General features: G+C 38.2%; 1 long non-coding RNA gene across 2 annotated transcripts in view; it reads right to left on the bottom strand.

Moving 5' to 3' along the window:
- Positions 1-10,858, bottom strand: part of LOC139799485 (uncharacterized) — a 101,210-nt gene extending 90,352 nt beyond the window's left edge. For both annotated transcript variants that reach the window (XR_011727297.1, XR_011727295.1), the window contains exon 1: positions 10,773-10,858. This is a non-coding gene — a long non-coding RNA (uncharacterized lncRNA). The remainder of the gene's footprint in view (positions 1-10,772) is intronic.
- Positions 10,859-13,554: the final 2,696 nt, after the last annotated feature.

Below are 13,554 nucleotides of genomic sequence, written 5' to 3' on the forward strand. Positions count from 1 at the left end.
GAGATATTTACAAAAGGGGAAAGAGAAAAATATCCTACCGCAGAAAGCTGTGCTGTGAATGTTGTTTTTACGTCTGTTCCCTCTTCTAGCTCTTTCTTTAGCTAATATTTTATTTGCACTTAGGCATTATCTCCCCTAACATATTTAGCACACTGGAACTGTGATTTCAGTTCCAGATGCAGAGGCACTAATGTCATAAAATAACAGTTATGCAATAAAACAAGAATAAAGGATGCTGATTCACATTGCTGACTCAGTTTGTAAATACAAGATCCAAATAATCATGACCCAACAATACTTTAGTCAGATTTTTGTGAAGTGTAGATTTAGCTTCTACAGCATCTACATCCACCCAATAAATTGAAGGTGGTGGATGTTAAGTTATGAGAGTCACTGTGTAAACTCTCAGAGCAGAATCAAATAATGCAGGATGTGGAACAAATAAATTAATTACCTTTAGCTGTTAAGAACTTCTGCAATAAAACAACCTGAAGAAGCATTGACTCACAGAGCTAAGCCTTACAAATTCTAGAAGGACAGGTAGATTGCAGTTTCCTACAATCAAACTATAATAATCCCATGCCAACTCTGATCCAGACTGTAGTGTGATGCTTTCCTTCTACTTGTTCCTCTCTTGTTCTCTTGTCCTAGCCTCAAGTTTCATTCACTTGGTACAATATGGCCCTTTCTATGCTGTGATGTTGACTCTGCTCTCCCAGTTCTGCATATCCGCCATCACTCAAGAGTTAATAATGCAGTTTTCTGATGCAAAATACTCTGAAAAGAGCAGACTTGAAAACAGGCAGCAAGGGTGTAGCTGACACTGAGTGCTAAAAGCTCTCACAGAGAATAACCAGTTGCTTTAGCAAAATATTCTTGCAATCTATATGGGTTAGGATTTACCAGAAGCATCTCTTCCCATCTAAGCCCTCCTAAGAGATCCTCTATGAAGAGACACATTCAACACTGAAAATAGTTGCAGCTGTATCTCTGCCTTTCAAAGAGAGGAAATTCTTGCTGGTACAAGAAAGATCTTTTTCCAAAAACACTGATAGTGCTGCTATACCCACAAGATCTGTTTCTATTTGAAGAAGACCACAACACGGTGAGTTCATGCCAAAACTCCATTTTCAATACCTCTGCACCATTACCAGGGGGCCCACAAAATGGCTGATGTCCAGAACCTCAACCTCTGCTTGAACTTCCAAGTCCTTTATTCTGACAGTTGCTAGCAATAAGAACCACTTGCAAGACACAGTGTGAGAAACAGGTTTCTGGTTTTAAAAATATGAGTGATCCAAATTTTTAGAAGGAGAAATTTCTTAAGCAGACAGATTGAAGAATTCAAAAGCTTTTTAATTTTATGTGTCCTAATGAAAAGCCCAAAAAGTTAGCCATGTGTTCTGTCCATCACATATATCTGTATTGCCAGATATTAGGTAACATGAATTTTACTAACAAAAATGGTGAATGAAAATCAAAGATTTTGGGAGATACTGCTATGCATTGCTGGCATATAGTCATGTTATAATCAACATTATGATGGATTGCTGTTTTTTGTATAAATTACATGACTTTTGAATCAGTAAAATAATATAATTGGTCAACATATTTCATAAATCAGAACTTGACAGATTAATCCATGCAGATTTATAAATCACATCAGGATATTCCCTCCCAGCCAGAGCTTTCTCTTTAGCTATTTTTCTTCATGGATTCTGAAACAAAACATTAAGAGCTTCCATCTCCAAATGATGTGTTAACCCTCCAGGGTTTTTCCAGAGAGCACTGCAAGATCACAAGTGTAAAGCATGCAGTCCAGATGAACTTGGCAAACTCTACTGTGAGCCTACAGAGACTGGAACAAGTGCAAATATTAATATAGTTCACACGCCTTTAAAAATACACAATCAGAAGTTCATCTACAGCTGAGAATCAGCACTCAAATCCTAAGCAGTGAATTCATGGTCAGCAACAAGCTCCTTATAGATTTGTAAAGAATCATTCATTTCCTGTCTCTCAAGTTTACCTTTTTCTTAAAGAAGAGAGATTCTCTTCAGTAACTTTCTGTAGGAGAAAACCAAATTGCAATTTATTTAATTTCAAACTGAATCCTTTTTCATTATAGGAGAATTTCCTTGAGACTTCTTACACGGTCCTATTTTTAGAGCAAGGGTGAGACATTCTAGCAAACACTTTTTCATGCTTGAAGTGCTATCATGGGGAGGCACCTATCTCCAAATGTGAGAGGGCAGCTTGGAGATATCCAGCCATTATTTGGAGCATCCCAAAGCTCTCATCCCTCGCCGCCCCAGCCTCCCATCCCTCTCCCTTTTTGCACTTGTGAGCTAAACAAGGAACTTTGCTCTGTTCACCTGATCCAAAAAGAAGGAGCTCCTAATCAAGCAAAGGGGAAAAAAACCAAGTATCATTTACCTTTGCTGTTGTTTTAATTAAATGTATTCCACTCTGATGCTGGCACTCTCTCTGAACCTTTTGCTATGCAAATTTCAAGGCTAACTTCTATTCAAAGAACAAGTGTACACTTGAGAATGAGTTGGCATATTTTCAGTGCTACTTGTGTTTAAGTGCACTCTCAGGTGTTTATGTTATCCTCACAACAGCTTCTTCCTTTTCCAATTAGAATAATTAGAGAACTGCCAGGAAGAAAGAGCTTGATTTCTTTTTATCCACAATAGATCATATAAGACTGCACTTCATTCTGAAAATTAAAGCCCCTAATTTCCTGCCCCAGGCAGCCTCAGTACACATATTTTGCGTACTCTGTTGTGTGTTTTTTTTTATTTAGGAGACATTCCTTACTTTGCTACCAGCTCAAGTTCACACACCTCCAGAAATTCACCAACCCTGTTGCTGCTGCTGCTGCCATACTACACACAGTAGGGCATTTCAGGGACTGAGAGAGGATTATTACTTTTACAGATAAACCAAAATTAGCCCACATGAAATGCTGCGTGTTTGTGCAAAGTATTAAGATTCACTCCAAATCAGGCTCAAGAGTTTTAGATTGGTTTTGAGCCAGCAGAAAGACAATCAAACACTCTAATTGCCCAGCATGACACAAGTCCATTCACAGACCTCTGCTCATTCATTCTGTCACAAATAAGAAGGGAATTTCTATTTATTATTACTGTAACTTTAAAAATGTAATAAAGTACACAAATATACAATTGTTTTGGTAAGTGATTTTTTTTCCCTGAAAAACAGAGCAGACAAGATGCAAAAGAAAACAGGGTTATCTTCAAGACTGCTAAAAAATGCCACTTTGGTTTACTTAAAAATTATCCATCGTTTCAAATGGTATTTGCATTGGAGCAAAGATTCTGATAGGAAAAAACCTGGATCTAGGTCACTGACAGAATACACAACAGTCTTGCATTTTACTCAGTAGGCTGGTGTTCATTTAAATTCAACTTTAATTTTTACCTAAACAAAGACCACCTGAAAGTAGAACTCCCACTTGCCAAAAAGAAAAAGGGCTGAACTTTGGCTTCCCGCCTCCCCTGTGAGTGTTCTCAACACAGAACTAGGAAGAAAAAGACACCACTACAACCTTGCATCTTATACCCACTGGATTTCAACAATGTTTCCCATGTACTACAGGACAGTTCCACATATCATACTGCTTCCCCCAGCAGGGGGAACTGGATTTATTTATGGATTTAACTGCACATTGTGCCATATTTGAGACAGAATCCAAGAGCTTCTCCATACACAGTTCCAGTTTGCAGCATCCCTGGAATCATGCATGTGTATAGGGACAGAGAAACCAATAAAATCCTTGAAGGGATTACTGGAACTGACCAAATGATGTCAAAAACACCAGGCCCAATACAGATTAACCAGTATTCCCCATGCGACTGGATTGTCATTCCTTGCAGCAGTTCCAAAAGTCTAATCCTGTGGCTTTGTGCAGAGCCTGAGAAAATATGTTTCACCCCCTGTGTTGTGTTATGCCTGTAACACACTGCTCTGTAGTCATGTCCCTCTATTTGGTTTTGACAGAGATTCATGTCCCTTTAAAATAATGTCAGATGGAGAGGCCTGAGTGTCCCCATTGCCATCAGGACTAAGGTAAGGACTTAGAGTGTAATACCACAAGTGTTCAAAGAAATGAAACCGAGAACCCTGTCAGGTAATGAAACTCAGAAAAATCCTCAGTGCATAAAAATTGCTTTCACAGACATCCAAGTCCACTAAACAAAAGAAAAATCTGAAATGAAACAGGAGACTCTGGAATGACCTTGAAAGCTGCAATCTTCAATTCTGTCAGGCAGCCAGAGCAGCAAATCCCAGAAACATCATCTTCATGTGGAAACCCTCTCATCAGCAAAGACTGCCAGCAGAAAGGTCCCCAGAAGAGGCAATGGGTGTCTTTTTCTGTCAAACACCTTGCATTATTCTTACCCACGAGCTAAAAGCCAAAGAAAACCATGTACTACAAGCCAAAAATGCTGTGGAGGGGATACCTGGACATGACAAATGTTCCTAGAGGACAGTGGGGCACCATATCAGTGATACCCAAGCTGGACATAGAGTAAGCCATGAGAAGCCAGACTCTTCATCTTCACTTAACTAAAGCACTATATTGTAGCTCATACTCCTTTACTGAGTTCAGCTCTCCTTGTGTCAACGTGCACTTTTGGAGAGGCTCATCCTTTGGTACATCACCCAGATTGACTGTTAGAGCCTTTCCTTCTGTCGGGTACATTTCTGTGCTGAACACATGCAACCTTTTTAACAGCTTAACAACTTCTCACAGGTTTCAAGTAGGATTAAACTGTGGCCTCTAATTTGCCTCTGATCTTCTGCAGACATTAAAGATGTGAAAAGAGTACACACACTGGAGGATCAGAAGCAAGGCATATACACTGTTCTGCTCTAGCATACAAACCATAGAAGAATAGCTGAGATTCAGGCCTGGTAATGAAAACTTTTCATTAAATCCCTAACCTTGAGGGCTCTTGAGCTGCTCATAAAATACTCAGACGTCTGTACTGTTGGTCCTAATGCTTGTTGCATTTTCTGCACAATCAGTGAAATAATTTTCTAAGCTAGTGTGAATCAAGTGACCCCTTGAGCTCACACTACAAGGAACACTGTGATGGAGGTATCTCTGGGTTTGATTTCCCTCATGGCAAGGAAAGTGATGGCTGATTTCATTTCAGAGTTAAATTGCTGCAAGAGAATAACTTGGTGAATAACTCCATCCATCAATGGTTTCACTGGTTTTAAAGGAGCATGGGCCTGATTCTGGTCTCATTTATACCAGTCCCAGCAACCAGGCTGCAGTCTACTTCAACTGATTGGGTTGGCTTTGATATTCTGACAGTACAACTCCAGAGTTACATCATTGACTTGCACACCATTACCCCCAAGACACACCTGCAACAGGATCATGGTACATTTGCAAAAATAGTTTCAACCTGTGGATGAATAATTCAGCATCTAAATCCACAGCATTCACTGTACAAGTTCAAAAATATTATATATGTGTCATGTAAAGGGGATAACTTTTCTATCATGTTTTTGTAACAGGAAGCTGCTTTACTTGCCTTTGGGCAATATTCTTAATAACAATGCATGTAAAACTTTTAGTAATTTCACATGAGATTATGAATTAATATTATCTTGAGTATAGATTTATGAACAGCAGTATGGATTTATAGATAGAACATATGAATTATAGAATCATAATACTGAACATAAAAAGCTCTTGCAGAGGAATAATTCCTATGCATTTACTGTACCTGCTTTTCTAACCTAAGTTAATCCATCACTTTCAAGTTGCCTGAAATAAGTGTAATATGTATTCATGGCACTACCTGTTTTAAGGGTGCCAATTATCTAAAATTTCAGAAGTCATCAAAACTTCTGAAAATGGTAACACTTCACCTTTCTTAACTTCCTACTATGTTACAGAAGCTTAATTCAGGCATTTCAGAAAGTGTCTGCACAACACAATGTCCCTATTCATAAGCTCAGATACAGATTTCAGTCTGGCTGGGTGACAATGACTATCAGATTCTGGTTTCTGCTATACAATACTTCTTGGCCAGATATTCTGATAAGTCCCTTCAGTCTATCAACAATATTTCTATACCATAAGAATCAAAAAAACATTCCCACATTTTCAGAATGAGGTCCATCCAGCCCACACTGTCTTCAAGTTTCCCATAATGGATAATCAGGATAAAGCATAAGATTAAGATGTGTTAAGATGTTCTCTCAGTTTCAGGAGCAAACAACTGAGGGACTTGAGTTAACTGAATCCCACCTTTAGGTTATTTCTATAAAGATATAACAATGAACTTACTCCCCACTTATGTGTTATGATTTTAGTATTAACATCAACATTATAATCGAAGTTTTGCTTTGAATTTTGAACAGGGGTCAAGAGATAACCTGAGAACCTGTGCTTTCATCAACTCATTCTATGCCACATTCACACAGCCCAGCTTTAGTTTAACAAAGGGAGTCTCAGATGGAAAAGCACCTATGGAGACACAGTCAGAATAGTAAATTGAGCCTCTGTTCCAACTCCTGCTGTGGAATTAGCCTTTGGGGATTACTTGGCAATAAACAGGAATGGTGTGCAAGATCACCCATCTGAATAAGCCTCTTCCCTTATCCTCTCTCCCAAAAGAAAACAAGAAAATAATAACCCCACCTTTTTTAAGAATTTACTGATACTTTTTAAACAAGCTTCATATTTTTTTACTGATTGTATAGGGCTGACAATACAATGATTTATTCAGCTTGCATGAGATCTCAAGTCTTTATTTTCTCTCTAATTTTTTCTGGTTGTGAATGGCTGATAAAACATAAAGGTGTGCAGCAACGGCCTATAAATAAAATCCAGCTTTTTATTATACCACTGTAAAGTACTCTGGGGTGCAGGATTGTATCATTCCAGGGCAATTGTTTTTATAATGAATATTTCCAGAGCTTAAGGGTACTGATTTATAGCCAGCAGAACTCACTCTAAAACCTGATACAAAGTACTGTGTACAAAGAACTCTGTGCCTGTTTAGGAATACATATTTTCCTTTCTTGGCACGTACATACTGCTGTGCTAAAACGTGGTCAGAAATTAAGAGCCAGCCAGAAATTTTATGAAAAGTAGCTTCATTTCCTCATGAAAAAGCTATGAAAAGCACTCCCCGGAAAACCTTGTGAAAATCCTGAAAGTAATTTGGACTCTCTTTGTGAAGGGAAAACTTATAAAAAATAGTAGAGTTTCAAGGAGGCCTTTTTCTTTCTTCCTTTTTCTCAGAGACACATTACATCTAGACACCAGAAAAGACATTAGAATATTCTGTTGGGAAGCCTACCCTGTCAGACCCTCATCACCTCTGCATGAGTTTGACATGAATCACTTGATACCTTAAACAGCTGCAAAAAATTGTGGAACTTCAGTCACTGAAAAAATAATAATAATTTCATGTTAAACTGGGGAGAGGAAGAAGAAGGTGGTAACAAAAATCACTGCTACCAATTTTTCTGATGTGTCTCGGGTAAAGTAGTAAGTGGAGAGAGAGATTTCACTTGTGAAACTGATGGATGTACATAGTGTTAGCATGTTTTATCCTTCCCCTCAGTTCAGTCCTGTGAAGTTCCACAGAAAATAATGTGTTTTCTCTACAGATGGGCCTTGTCACAACAGCTTTCTGAGCCAAAAGACAGTGGGCAGATGAAGGGCAATGAGGGTAACCTGTCTCAGGAGCAGTACAGACAGAGAAGAATAACCAACTTCCCAGAAAATAGGTTTTGTTTCTTTCACACTCTTGTCAAAGTTTTTTTTTCAGCCCAGCCAACAAAGATTTCACATCATCAGTGAAACATGTCCTGCTTTTCTAAAGTTTGTCTCAGCAGCCTACCTGCATTATGAAACGACATTCCCAACAGGCCTGAAAGATCATAAATCACAATTCTAATATTCTCACTTTCACATTTGACTAATGTTCTGTGTACTGTAATATTCCATGCTCATGAGTAGATGGCACAGAGCAGACTCTTCTCATGCTATTGTAAACCTGGAGTAACTAAGATGTATTTACTGTATTTAGTCTAAATTTATGTCCTACTCAACACAGATGCATTCCTCTAGAATTAAACCAGAAGTGCCTTATTGAAATCAAATACAGTTATGCTGAGAAAGTACAATCTATCACCCAAGTGCTACAGGAACGAGACCAACAGGGGCATTCCTGAGAAATATTCCATACTAGACTGGATTCCCAACTTGATCCCTGAAATAAGACCCACTTAAAACCCCAGTTTATTATGATTCACATATTAACCAATTCAGCATTATTTTTTTACTCAACGGGATATCTTTTCCAATTTTACAAGGCCCTTTGTTGAGAAAAGTTGTAGAATGAACTTCAACACAAATTCTTTATACCCTCAGCACTTTATCTTTGGCATGAGACTGACAGTAAACAGAGAAAAGTTGCTAAGAGATTAATATCTCAGCTATTTATTTGACAAATATTTGGTGCCCCAGGGCTAACTTCACACTACCAACAGATTTCTTTTTTTCCAGAGCTACATCTCTGTGGAATGTTTCTGTGTGATAAAATATGAATGCTGGTAAAGCCCTGCTGCCAAACCTCTGTGGGAAAAAAGGTACTGTAGCTGTAACACTGAATTCTCCAGGTTTAACTCTGTGGCTTTTACATCTTCACCTTTATTGTCACTCCTTTGTCCTGTACCTGTTCTAATAACAGACTATTCCTGAAGTTTAACCTCAAATAGCAATACATTTGCTTGTCTCAGTTAACATTATCAGACCCCTTAAAAGCAGGCTATGGATCACTGCGGTGACTGCAGACACTGAAGACCACAGATCTGAAATTATGTGTCATTTCTATTTGTTACTGAGGCTGACAACTAATTTCTCCAATACCCAAATTATTTCTTATGTTGAACTCTAGTGTCCAGTCTCTGGCCCAGAATACCAAAAAATATGCTCAGAGCTGCAGTAAGCCAGCCAATCAGTCCCACAACTGCAAACAATTTTCTTTTTCCTAGTAGAAAAAATCTAGTCCATCAGTACAGGTCAGTTCCTACATACTGAAACGTAATCAATGTCAACAAATCCTGAAAAACATCCCAGATTTAACTGTAAAAGATAAGATTTTGTAATGCTTAAGGATAACAATGTATTTTAATGATTAATAGAATGTGTTTCCCATTCCCTCCATAGTTTTTCTATATTCACTTTAAGTATGTGTGTCAAACATTCAGCTTGTCAGATTAGATGATAACAAATGGCATACTAAAACTGCACAGCACACAAATTTCATTAAAACATGGCCAACAGAACTAAAAACATCTAAACAAAGGAAACACCAAGGAACAGATTGTAAGCAGAAGCTACTTGGTATAACCTTTGAAAACAATAGTGAACTACTAATTTACACCATATGAGAATCCACAGGGAAAGAGAAACAGTGGCGGGGGTTAAAATCTATAGACAAGCAATGAAACTGTTGTAAGGTTTTGTGCATCCTCCTGAAATCCTTTAGAAATCCTTTAGAAAACGTGAAAGGTGCTGAGCCTCCTCTCAATGGCTTCTCAGACTCAGTGCTTGGGTGGGAGACACATATAAACACATCAGTGCACCATCATTACACACAGAGACAGAGCTTTTTTAAACTTGACTGTGCTGTGGCTTTATTAGGAAAATATGAAGTATAGAAACCAACACGATATGAGAATACTCAAAAGCTTATTTAAATTATTTTAGGTATATATCAACAGAAAAATAGTAAAAATGCTCTTAAGCTGCTTTTGCCAATGTTATTTTCAGCAGCTACTGCAATTCAGCAGTTTGTCTGGGTTTCCTTCAGGGTATCAGTTGGAAACAACACAATAACTGCATGTGCAAGCTTTCTGTAAGTATTTATGTCTATAAAATTAAAATTCAGATTTGTGCCCCAGGAACTGTGTTTCTAGTTATATTTTTTTCCCCATGTACTTTAGCAGTAATAGACAATTCCTGGATGCACTTCACAGCAGTATGGGAGCACTTCCTATAGGCTCTCCTTTCAGTGGGAAGGTGGCCACACCAGCTCCTTGTGGTACATCATACCACATTTCCTTCTCAGGAACTACTTTACATTCTGCTTATTTCTGGTCTTCATCTCCTGAAGCTTTGTTCCCATCAATGATACTGAGAACAGAACAGAGAATGCTACAAATTTCTCTGTCTTAAGATTTCACTTGGGAATAAAGGAACCAACCATCTTACCAAAAGTTAATGGCATACGTGAGTCCAGCTACTATGGGCTGGGATTTATGAAAGCACCAAGCCATAATGATTGCATTACCTTCTCTCTTGCTTTCTCCATTGTCAGAGAAAGTCCTAACGCCTCCATCATTTTTACCAGACTTAATTCAGACTTTTACTGCTGCTCACTGAGTTTTGAATGTGTTAATATTTATGTTAGCATCTTTTAATAATGTAATAAAGGGGTCACCAGTTGCTGTGTGTAGTTATGGTGAATAGAGCCTGCATAAAAGAGCTGGCCCTTGTAAAGCAATGTTATTCAGATTTTTGGTAAGCTCATTCCCCAAAGCAGCAGCTAAACTCACTTTCAGAATCTGAAGGATTCAACTACAGGGTAGAATATCTGGCAATTTTGTTTCTGTTTAATTTGACTCATGGCAAATTCTTTAGTCTAATTTGCAGCAAAAATGCCAACTGGAACAGGTCAATGGGAGCTAACTAAATCCTTGCTTACCTGACAAACATTCTTCATCCTCTTTTATAAAAGTTGCTTTCTAGTACTGAACTCCACCAGCACAGAGACAGCTGAGATGGTTTAACCTGTGGCAAACAAAAAAAAATGCAAACTAAGTGTCATGAATGTCAGGTTTTTTGATCAAATCTATCTTGGTTTCTCATCTGCTGTGGCTCAGTTTTGCTCCTATCTTCTTCAGGATCAAACTCCTTCAGTAACAACACAGGACCCCCCTCATAACCTTCCTCCTTCAGCTGCAGTTTACTCAAATCTCAGGGGCATGGACCACAAGCTTCCTTCTTCCAGAGCAATAATAACCCTTCTGGTATTTCAGAAACCATTTTTTAAATGTACAAACTTCACAGCATGATAAATCTTATCTGCTTTCAAAACTACAGACATAGCAAGCACCTGCCTGTTAAAGCTTTGGCTTTAACTTCTACTATTATTAGTATTGGGTAACAGATCAAATAGCAGATCAATCATTGGTCTCTGACTTACAAAGACCTAGTATAAACTGTGTAACAACATGGGATTATTTCTTTTTTGCCCAATTACTACTTTCCCTCTTCTCTCTTTGTAAAATTTCAGTCTTTTTAACTGCATTAGGAGATATGCTCAAAAATAAAGAAAAAACACCACAATACAGGAATTAATAAGTGATGGAAAGAGAGTTTAATGTGAAGTTCTCAGGTTTTTGGATTTTAAAGCCTGTAAAAATGTGGGGTTTCCCAGTTTTCCATTGCAATTTTTTGGTTAGAATTGTTTCAGCTGTTTTCAGGTAGTTAAACTGGAAAGAAAAAATACAGAATAGATGAAAGTGACTTGAAATCAAAGCCACCAGAGATATTTCAATGCTGTGAGCAAAATGTTACAAACCAGCAGAGAGCAATCTCTCACATATTCTGCTGAAGCTCACTGAACACTTCGACCACAAAAATACAACTAAGCACAAGAGATCAGCTTCAGTTTTCTCTGCCAGCATCCACTCACTGTGAGAGATATTCAGTAAATATGAAGTGCTCAGGAGTCAAACTGGAGGAAGGAGCTGCAGTTGCCAGGGACCCTGCCATCCCTGGAAGACAAGGTGAATCATGTCTGGCTCAGATCAGGAGGAGAAGACTGGATTATGGGCCATTTTCTCTCAGTCCAAGAGGAATACCAGCCTCAGGCATTTGGTCTGGCTGGGACTCTGATGTTTGTAATTAATTAAACTTATTTTTTCATAGTAAACCTCCAGCCCTGCACCAGGGAATGTAGAGGAACTAGGAGACACAATAAGATGCCTCTGTTTTCACACAACATGGCTCAGGTGAGACATTCCTTTTTAATGACAGAACATAAGTTTAGTTTCTTTTTTTCCCTTTCTTGTGAATGATGCTTCCTTTGCTAACACATCCTGAGAAAAACTCTCTAATTCAAAGGACTCTTTCACTCTTTCTTCAGAGCATCTTCTCAGGAAGTAGGAAAACTTAAACACTACATGCAAAAGTAGTTTCAGTAAATAAGGATAACTCAATAAATGAGAATCAGTGTTCACATAAAAGCAGTACCAAGATGAATGCTCAAAACCAGCAGGAAAGATACCGGTTGAAAGAAAGAAGTCAGCTAGAAAGTGCCCACAGGTGGCACTGAAGAATAATTTTTTCAGACCCTATAAGTGTAGATTCAATGGCAGGAGCAACTATTTGTTGTGGACCATTTCATACAAGTCAGTTCACTGCGTTTTTTCAGGGAAGTCTTAGCAAAGAGATCAAATGCACAGGTAATTTGTTGCATTTATCTCACAGCACAAAACTCAAATAATACTCACAAAACATTTCCATTAATAAAACCATGTAAACATACACATAAAATTCAAAACTGGAAATGTTGGGTAAATCAAAGAAAGAACTACAGTTATGAAAAAAAAAAATCCTGCAGCAATGTTAGGATCACTCATTCCTTCTGTCAGCTTTGACAAACCTCACACCACAGGTTAAGATCAGGCAATTTATCAAGGAAGCACCTATCAGAAAATCATTATGACTGGGTTAGTATTTTCCCTGCAAATCATCATTATCACTTAGTACTCAGGTTGCTGCCTGATGCACAATCTGAAGTACCAAACACCCTGAAAACATGGTATGGAAGGGTCTGCAGCTAGCTGGCCATACCATCGACTGCTTCCTCCTGGTCCCCATTCCCAAGTGCTCAGAACTCTTGGCTGATAAAAAGGGTAGAGTGTATCATTGATGTGGATTTGATACACCACCACAGGAAATGGAAATAGCAAAAATTATCAGGACATTTATATACATAGTTAGAAACAAACTGCAGGAATGAATGTTTAATCCCATATTCTTCTATTGCAGCAATAAATGGATGGCAGTTATTAAGAAACTGTTTCTGCCCATCACTTGCTGCTGCTTCTGAAGAAAGAATTGAACTTTTCCTTTTCTGTCAACACTTGCAGAGCCTGTCATGCCAATAATTGCTCCTACTCCTTCCTTAGACAACTAACATGGCAATTTCTTCTGTTGACCAGACACAAAGAGATTTAAGCATGAATTACAGACTGGATGCAATTAAAAGCCACCCTGCTTGCTGATGTAAAAGGCTGCTGAGTTACTGTATTCAGATTATTTCAAGTAACAAGAACTCACAATATTTCAGGTAAAGACAATAAATTCACAGAACACTGAAAAAAATGTTCACAAACAAACACTTCGAATAAAGGGGTAGGTATAATGTTTACAGTGAAATTACATAAGGAATACAAGCACACATGCTTCATCCTTTG

The sequence above is a fragment of the Heliangelus exortis genome, chromosome 9 (genome assembly GCF_036169615.1).
Source record: "Heliangelus exortis chromosome 9, bHelExo1.hap1, whole genome shotgun sequence".
Lineage (NCBI taxonomy): Eukaryota > Metazoa > Chordata > Aves > Apodiformes > Trochilidae > Heliangelus > Heliangelus exortis.